Raw genomic sequence first — 10,198 nt, 5'->3', positions numbered from 1 at the left:
TCTTATTTTTGTTCAGACCCAGAAGGCCATAAGCATGGCACAAAGCCTAAGAAGGAAACCCCCTTCTGTGTCTTAATTGACAGCATAGCTTTGTATTCATTTGCAATTAGCCCATGGAGAAATACATAGGGAAAAGTATGTCATAAGTTGAATTCCATGAATAATCGTAGCTGCTGCTCCAATTTCCGATCATTTTTTAGTTAAGAAACACATCCTGCAAGTGTCCACAGACATGGCATCAGAAACTCACCAGTATTATCGGAAAGAAATGTTCTTTTCCTCAGGCATGAAACCTGTCAAATTTGTTCGATGAGTGTGTGTGCATTGTCAGTGTTATCCTGTGCACTGCCATGCCAAACCCAAGATGTACCTGTGCAAGTTTGAATCCAATGTTTCACAATCACTGAGTGTCCATAGATTTCTCCCCACGTTTGTGGGTCAGAGGGCAATGGAGGTAACCTGTCAAAGTCCTCACAGGAAAGGAGAGATGTTGGTCAGATATATCTAGTGCCAGATTTGGGGTTTGTCGAGTTCAACTGTAGTTCTTGAGGGAAAGGAAAGTGTAACCAGGGAGGTGTTAGAGAAGGAGAAGAAACTAGAGTCTGTCCTTTGAACCCATGCTCCATGCTGCCGAGAAATTTAGGTCTCTATCACTAGTGTTAATAAAGTGCTTTGACAAAAGACAGCACTTTTGTGGTTAGTATTCGTCATTCCTCAATCACAATAAACCTAGCAAGCAGCAATTCACTGCCCCTTTCTCTGTTTTCCACAGCAACTATTTTGTGTGCAGAGAACAAGACATGTATGCAAAGTAAGATCAGTAAAAGATTGTGCTTCTTTATCTGTAGAATGCTATTAATCATGCAGAAACAAGCATTAGCCAGCCAAGTACTGTATCCAAAAGATTTAACATTTAAGTGCTTAACCTGGCAAAAAAAAAAAAAAAAAAAAAAAAAAATGATGCATAAATGTGTCGAAGATGGTTAAAAGTTCACTTTTGTGAGATAATTACATTCCTTTTTTTTCAGTAGGGTGTTGAAAACAAGAAGATTTGAAGGAAAATTGAAAGGATTTTCTCCATAACATTATTACCAGCCAAGTTCCAATACATAATCTCAAAGTTTCCTCTTAAATACAGCTTAAGATGAATGAGATTGAGAATCTCTTCGTTGGTCTCCATATTCAAACTGTAAAGAGCAACTTGGAGTATGGAAAATCAAAGCCAGTGAAATGCTAAGCATTGCCTTGTCATGCTACAGAACTTTGGCATGAATTTGCACAAATTGCAAAGAGATTCCACTCCTTCTCTCTAACATCTCCATGGTGTAACTAGCTCATCAAGATGAACATGCACCAACTTTGGAATATTTAAAGGATCAGGACATGGTCTGTTTGATTCCTGGGTACTAGTGTGCATCTGGCTGTAGTCCGTTTATTTTATTGTTGCATCAGCTCATTGATACATGTGTCATCTCTGTTTGTATCCGTACGTGAAGGATCTATACAAAGATGTCATCAAACATTGGGCAACTCTCAGTCCATATTGGGCTACTTATGTCTTCAAATTTGTCATACATCAGTGTATCTGGTTTTAGCTTGCTTTGCCCCTAAGATTGGCTCCTATTTTTTAGATGTTTGATTGGTTTGCTCTTTCAGTATTCCATTTCCCCAAAGACAAGAAGTTCAGTTGTGTCAATGTAGTATACAGCTGTCTAGCAGTGTGCACCACAGTTAGGTGTGGCAGTTGCAGTCAGTAAGTGTGTTTGAGAGATGATTGCTGGTATACACGAGAGTCAGAAATCTAGAGAGTATCGAATTCTTTTACCTGTGGTTCCAAAGTTGGACAAGATGTTGATATCGCTGTATTGAATCTCTAATTTAGTTTGGTTTTTAAACAATCATGAGACCATTATACATGTGTATATGGATTCCTTTCTCTTGGTTAGGTTGTACAAAATTTGAAGACAGTAGTGTCATTCAGACGTAAGTTATGGTATTCTATGGTTATGCTGGAACAGATCTGTATTCACTTCCTTTTTTTCCCTGTGTTAATAAATCATATTTTTCATTGAACGTAATGATACACAGAATCTGTGTTAAAGACAGTTGTACAGTAAAACCTTAATGACTGTGTAATTATATAAATAGCACCTTGTTTTGTAAAAAGAATGTGTCAATCTTAAATTTTGGACACAAGAATTTGATGAGGCATGTTTTATTGTCAGAAACAGTGTACCGGAATCCCTATTGAGTGAATTCAAAATCACTGTACCGGTGATGTCATGAAGATGTCATCTGAGTTGATTTAAACCAGCCCTTTCCCACTCCCATGGGCCAATTGTCAGTCAACTGGCCAATCAGAAACAAGTATTGGTTGTGAGACCACTGGCTAGAGGCTTGTCAAGAGTCAGAGTAGGAAGTAGGGGCAGCAGGGTTCGCAGAATTTGATCACCCACCTCACAGAGGATGCGACAAGCTTCCTTTACCTCTCAACACCCACCCACATACACACCACACACACACACACACACACACACACACACACACACACACACACACACACACATGCACACAGACACACACACACACATACACATGACATTCTGGGAAAAGATGTTGATAATTGCTTGCAGCAGAGTTCTACAAGTTCTATTGCTGTTCCCTCCAGGTTTGGAGCCATCAGTACACTACGTCAGTACTTCACTTTTGCTCATATGACTACTTATTCATCAATTTTTATCTCAAATCATTTCAGTATCATTAGTTTTGTATTTAAAAAAAAGTGAATAAGTAAAACTCTTGTAGTATCTGTCTTGTGTTTGTAGATTAAGCCTCAAAAGAGTTTATGTGGTTACTGGCACAGACTCAAGTGTAAGAAAAGCCATCAAGGCCCTCTGACAATAGTTCAGTGTACTTGTAATCCCCATATGTTTGACAGTCGCACGCAGTGAAAAACGGTGTTCATTTTTGGTAGTACAAGTGTATGTACAAGTCTTCAAAACATGTTGCTTATGATAAAGAGTTTATGCTTGTTAATTGCCCGTCTTCAAACATTTACTTTTACTGTACAAATGTAGTGGACTTCACATGACAGAACGTGTAGTATTATTAATTTCACAATGAAACTCTGAGTGATTCACATTGATATGGAGCAGCATAGCACTATTTATTGAATCAGTGTTTTCCAAATACAGTGGAAACTCGATATAACGAGATGGTCGGGACCGAGTCATTTTCCTCGTTATAGCCGATATCTCGTTATATCAGTAGGCATAAAAGAAGGCATAACATAAAGACATTAATTTGCACATGTGGGACTACCCATCATATTTCAATCAATACCGATAACTTGATATTGTGTGTGAGGGAATTACTCACCTTTATGGGCAAGAAAATGTTTTTTTTGCCAAGGAAATCCAATATCAAGAATGTGTTTCTTATTAATTGTAGATGTTTGAATTTGTAAATTTATATAGCTTGCGATTGTATCAAGATCGTCTGTGGATTGGTATGTGGTTATCGTATGGGTGTGTGTTGTGTGGAAGGCTTGAATATGGTCTGCACAATGCTGTGTGTGTATGTGACACATTCTGTATGTAATGACTGCGTGTGTGTGAAGATGGGGAATTCCCTATGTAGAAGGCCAATCACAGCATCAGATTGCCTCACACCTGCTAAACGTCATGATGATGTCATGTATACATATGGCCGTCCCACCACATTTTCTGCATGTATCAGTGTGTGCGCACACACACACTTACACGTACAACATGCAGTGCTAGCTGGAGTGCACTGATGAAGAAAATGATTATATGTGTACAAGACAGTTTTTGGCGCATCAAGCTTTACAATCTCGGAAGATGATAGCACAGGCGAAGTAAAGCTTTACCGAAGGCATTTTGCTTTAACTCGCTATAGCAGGTTTGATTGACTATGTTTTTCTTTGTTTGGAAGTCACAAAATTTATCTCGTTATAGCGGTTATTTCGTTATAGCCGATCTCGCTATAAGAGTAGCATTTTACATAGACTTGTGTGGAAGGAAATTTGGGACCGGGAAAATTTCCTCGTTATAACCGATATCTCGTTATAGCAGTGTTCGTTATATCGAGTTTCCCCTGTATAGATGTTTTAGCAAGCCCTTTAAATGAAACCAATGAGAAGTCATAGTGAAAACAAACAAACAAACAAAGAATAGAAGTTTTATGTTGCATAGGTGCTGTTTAAGCAGTTCCATGGCACTGGTATCATGCAGTGCACATGAACACAGAGACCCCATGGCCTGGGTTAAACTTTTTAATTGGTGTACATCAAGTTCCTCAAGTACTGGGCTGAATCAAATGATTGATATCTTCTGAAAACTGAGGCTCAATTGTTTTAATTGTTAGAATTCAATGTCCCCCTCACTTGAATGTTTCATTTTGAATGTTTAATGTGGCGGGAAATCAAATCCTGTTATGGGTCCAAATGATGCAACTGGTTCAAGTTTGTTATGGGATAAGAGTCCCAGAAGAAGCCACGTCAATTGCAATGGCCGTAAGCACTACGACAGATCTATGTTAATTCTTATACAATGGTAATCCTAATGATTTTGCTTCTGAGTAGTGATACTAGTGTTTCATAGTGTATTTCTAACCAGTGTGTGTTGTAATTGATATGGCATGTTGTTATTTTTCTTCTGTGCAGCCTATAAATTCAGAACATTGTAGTTATTCAGGTGGTAACTGTGTATTCACTCTCATGTGTGATGTGCGCAAGGAAGTACACAGTCCTTGCTAGGTCGTCAAAGTTTGATATAGATATTCAAGAAAAAACTCTCTATTCTTGTAATGATGTGTACCATGCAAATTTGTGATCAGTCATATTTTTTGTTTATTGTTGTCATTTTGTGGTTTGTTTCTGAAACAATGTAAACATTGAGGCTATATGATATGGCAGCATCACCCAAAATACAAATTCCTCGTATTGTACATGGCACATTTGAGTTGTGCAAAATATGGGAGGCGGTCTAAGATGTGTTTTTATGTATTCGTAATGCCTTGATAGAAAAATGTTCTTCACTGAAGTACAATCTTGTGTAATTGTAGAAGCCTTCTCTATTGTATTTATGTATATATGGATCTTCACTCTCTTTCACGGAAAAAAAAGTAAACTTGTAATTGGATGATTGAAATAAAAGAGGAAGAATACATGTTTAAATTTGGCGTGACACAAAACCTCATCTTTAAACCCCTTGGATACTGCTGCTTGTTTTTTCTGTGTTTCTGTGTTTATTTGTATCGTTGTGTGTTTGTGTAGTTTTCTTTCACCTGGACAACCAGAAATGGAGCCTTTAGTCCTATTGCGTAAGAGATTGGCACTCAGTTCTACCTCACTGGTTTTGCACACGCAGCTATGTGACAGTGGTGTCATTCATAACAGATGAACATGGCAGCAGATTTGTAATGCTAAACATGTACATACTGTACAGAAGGAATCCCATAATTTGCTGTATAGTGGGGTGTGCTGAACTGTCGAGTTTGGGAAATTTTTGCAGAGTGAAAATTGCTTTTTGTGGTTCTCATATCTGCTCAAATAAAACACAACATAACAGCAGCAGCATCAATCAGAAATTCACACATTTTGGCTTTGTGTTATTGTGGTTGTTTGTTTTGTTTTGTTTTGTTTTGTTTTTTGTCTAGCCGATCACTAACATGTTTATTTCTAGTCATCTACAAAGTAGATTACTACAGTGAACTACAGTTATAACGAAGTCCCTCCGGACTGGCCCATTTTTTATTTTTTTTAACGAAATTTCATTATAACCAAATGGTATAGTATATAAAGATAAATATATAGATGATAATTTTTGGCCCTGAATTTTTATTTTGTTGTAACGAGAACTTTGTTATGAATGTGTTCTTTATAATGGAAGTGCTCTTTATATGTCAATATTTGTATTTTTGTCTGATACACATAATGCTCTCCACAAAAGTTTCAGTTTTCAGTTTCAGTAAGTTTTATTTCTCCACTTGTACATAACAGAAAATGAATATAACAATATCAAACATATTCACAAGTCATGAAAATACAAACAAGATTTCACATTACAAGTATATAATAATGGGAAATAATACATGAAATTCATTACAGATCTTTAAGTGTACAGGTGGGGGGAGACCGTTGTCAATAAGGAAATCGCTTGACTTGGATAACGGCCTCTGAACATAATAATGCCTTGTAACAATTTTTTTTTTAAACTAAAGGAACGGAACACACACACACGTAGATTGAACAAATAACGTAAATCTTTAAAGTATTTTGAATGTCATTTGACCAAAAAAGGACAACACAAGGTGGAATGTATGAAGACACACGCACAAAAAAAAACCCCCGAGAATAAGGGACCCGAATAGGAAGAGTAGAGGGAAGAGAGAAGAGAGGAGAAGAGAAGAAAAGCGATGAGATACAGTGTTCAGGAGTTGGGAGCTAACAAAAGCGTAATTTCTAATTCGAGTGGTACATTACGAGAAGAACGTTTTTTATAGGATGATTTAAAACGTTGTAAAGAAGAACTGCGTTTAAGGTCATCATTCAATGAGTTCCATACATCTGGACCATGATGTCTTGTGAATTTTGAGCTATAATGAGTTTAGGATTTTCCAAATGATGATCTGTTGCATGACGGGTAGCATATGAATGAATACTATAATTTGAAATTACATATCTTTAAACAATTCAGGGAGCCGATTGTTAGTATATTTATACATAAATATTGCCGTTTGCCATGTATGTATATCAGAAATTCTAAGAGTCTTTAAATCATAAAACAAAGTCTTAGTGTGTGCTAAGTAGTGTGAAAAGTGGTCAGATCAAAGATACTGAATAAGTAGCTTTTCTAGGAGGCCTATTGAGACTTTCTGTCGGTCAGATATGATGACTGGTATTAAAAACTTGAGGTGTTGGAGCTCTCGGGTACGAACCCTTGCAATGTCCGCACCAGAAGCGATCACACAATATCGAGCCAAATAACAGTAAGAATTTCGACTCGATCCCCATCAGATCTAAAGTGAAAAGTTGTCAGGATTCCAGAGAGCCCGTGAAACGGGGCTCGTGTTTAAATTCATATAATTATTTATATTTTAAACTACACGTATAGCCGCCCTCATATGATTATGTATCAAGTCGCTATAAAATGATTTTCTCTACCGGGAGACAAGCACAGACACAAACACACACACTGACACAAAATTTACACACATACGCACACACACACTCACACACACACACATACACATAAGTGAGTCACTTTGTTTGCGTTTGTAACGTGTTTGTCTTGCCGATCTTTGTGAATTCAAAGATTTGTGCTCCGCTGCATTCATACTCCGTCGTGCTTGTGAAAGAAATGATATTCTCGATATCCTGTAGAGATGGTACACACAACTCGACACATATAGGGTATCTAGTTTTCATGTAAACATCTCCACTTTTTGATCGTCAAATGGCTGAGAAACAGAATGCCCTCATAATTGAACCCCCCAAAACACACATACACACACACACACACACACACACACACACACACACACACACACACACATACACAATACAACAAAACAAAACAAAACAAACCAAGAATGAGTAAGTTATTCATAAATCTATAAATCTCATACGTGCAATGTTCACAGAAACGTGATATCGGGCATGGATTTATATACAAATAAAATGAGATAATGATGTCTTAGCTTCATAAGTCCCTCATTGGCCTGCACACAGATTTGAACTAAACTTCTTCTTCTTCTTTTTAGGTTAGGCACTATTATGTATTTAAATTTAGCTATTTTGACATCTTGTTTAGTTGACACCTACATCCATAGCTTGGTTTGACAATAAAAAATTTTGTATTCCAAACCACTTGTGTTGCGATGAATTCTTCGACGGCTTGAAGGGCTGTCGTATGTCTATCAGGATGAATGTTGTGTGTTCTGTTGTTTTTCCAATTACTGTATTAACTTAGACATCAATTACCTGTTTAGATGATGACAGGAAACGGATTGTAGACTTCATAAGATTTTGGTTTTTGTTTGTTTGTTTGTTTGTTTTTTTTTTCAAAGGATTTAACGAGATAAGATCGTCAAACGTTGGAAGGTCCAATGATCAGACCACACGATTTTGGTTGACGTCACAATAGGTCCGGCAATCACTAACGCACACTATCTGAGCAGCTTCTCGGTTTGGGTCGCCCAAAAAACAAACATGGTCACAGTGTTTGCACATGGGAAGCCATATTATTATCACAACGGTGTGTTTGTGGTGTAACATCTGTTAGGGTCAGGAAACAGAATATTGCTACTGACTGAAAAAAAAAAGGCAACTTAACTATAAATCAAAGAAAAAAAAAATCGTTTGAGAAACCCGCACTGCCTTTTAAGAGTGTATGAATATAACGTAGGTGCCTATAAAGGGGTTTTTGAAAGACATCAGCCTATCTACATTACATACGTGCCGTATGATGCCGATTTTGATATAATGGCATGACATTTTTTTCCCCCTAGAGATGTCGTTCGTTCGCGGTAGTCCACCTCCATTTGTTTGATTCCCATTTGTTTTCATCTATGGAGTTAGGCCTATATGTGATTGTTCATTTTTATATAATGTCTAAATCTCTGCTGCCGCATCAACTTCACAAGTAACAATATCACTATCTTATCACGATTCATTCATATTGTACAACGTTTTGATACAAATAACAATTACGTAGGCCTTTCTATTTTAGCTGCATGTGTTTCCTCGATACTACCGACATTGTATAGACTTCATTTAAGTTAACACTCAAATGTCTTGCTGGGTTATAGATAATAATAGTTACCTTCCCAAGCTTTGATTCGATTATGTGAACCGAACTTTTGCAATTCCACTCCATACATGTTTAAGTTGGAGTATCAAAATCAAACAGACTGTTACCAGGGATTCCAATAAAGTCTTACCTATAGGTATAATAGAAAAAGGAGGTACAGAAATGTATAAGTTTCATGGACATAAGTTTACGAAGTACAAATATTAGCAGCACTCTCGGCTGTATAGACATCAAGACAAGTGATCATGCCGATTACCTATACAAAATTTCACTGACTTAACTATTTCGAGTACAATGTAAAAGCAAAAAGAAAACAAAACGCATTGCTAAATATCTACCCGCGGTATCATTATGTTGTGTGTGTATGTGTGCATATCAAGCAATCAATAAACCTCCGTCTGACTGTTTATACCCAACTTATTTTAAGGGGAATAAAACCCAACTTTATGATGTGGATAGAGGAAATGCAGTAATAAGTAGAAGATAATCAACAGCGAAGTTTGAGGAAAATTCGCACAGTCAGTTTTGGTGCAACTACCGCTGACTAAAAAGGCTGCTACAGTAACATGTCCTTTCTTTGCATAAGAGAATATAGAAAGTTCGACATATTATTTTTATTTTCTGTATAATGAAAGAGGACCTAACTTACCTCTTTCAGAAAGCAGCCTGAATGATATATTTCAGTGACAGTCGAGGAATGTAATGTGTGCTTTTCATTGAAGAAATTGCATTTTGTGGGATTCTCTTTGCATTGTCTTTATAAACATATCGTCGTCCTAAAGTGACGTCACGAATTATCGTCTTCTCATCCAGAGATAGCTGCACCTAAACTTTCAAAATTGTAACTTTTTCAACGGATTGTCCGATTTTTTTTTCGCTGATATATATTCTGCTGATATACCTACATTCACTCAATCCCCATCGCTTGCGTATAATCATCATGTAGGTTTCATTCTTCATTAATTCATTTCTAACATGACGTGGAACAACGATCATTGTATACCACATACACGTATGCACTTATAAGTCTTTTAGTGGTCTCATATACCTGTGATATCTCGGAGGTAGGGGAATAGGGAGGGGGGCTATAAGGATGGCAGATGGAGTTAGCGATCTGTCATCGTATTAACGTTTATTATATCCAAGAAATATTGCCATCATTCTATATCAAAAATAATATACCTTTCACTCGGCCCACATAGATAGATACAATCGACATTTCAAAGGAAGTGTGACAAATACAAAGCAGAAGAAAAAAGGAAAAAAGAAAAGACAAGCCAGGGTTAAAAGTTGGACAGGACTTTTAGACCGGGAACAAACATCAAAAGTAAAGTTCATCACTGTTGTCCAACAGAATGAGATCT

Source organism: Diadema antillarum, unplaced genomic scaffold (assembly GCF_040938485.1).
Source record: "Diadema antillarum isolate AM-2024a unplaced genomic scaffold, OU_Dant_1.0 seq00001469_RagTag, whole genome shotgun sequence".
NCBI classification, from domain to species: domain Eukaryota; kingdom Metazoa; phylum Echinodermata; class Echinoidea; order Diadematoida; family Diadematidae; genus Diadema; species Diadema antillarum.
Note: the sequence above shows the minus strand (reverse complement) of the source record.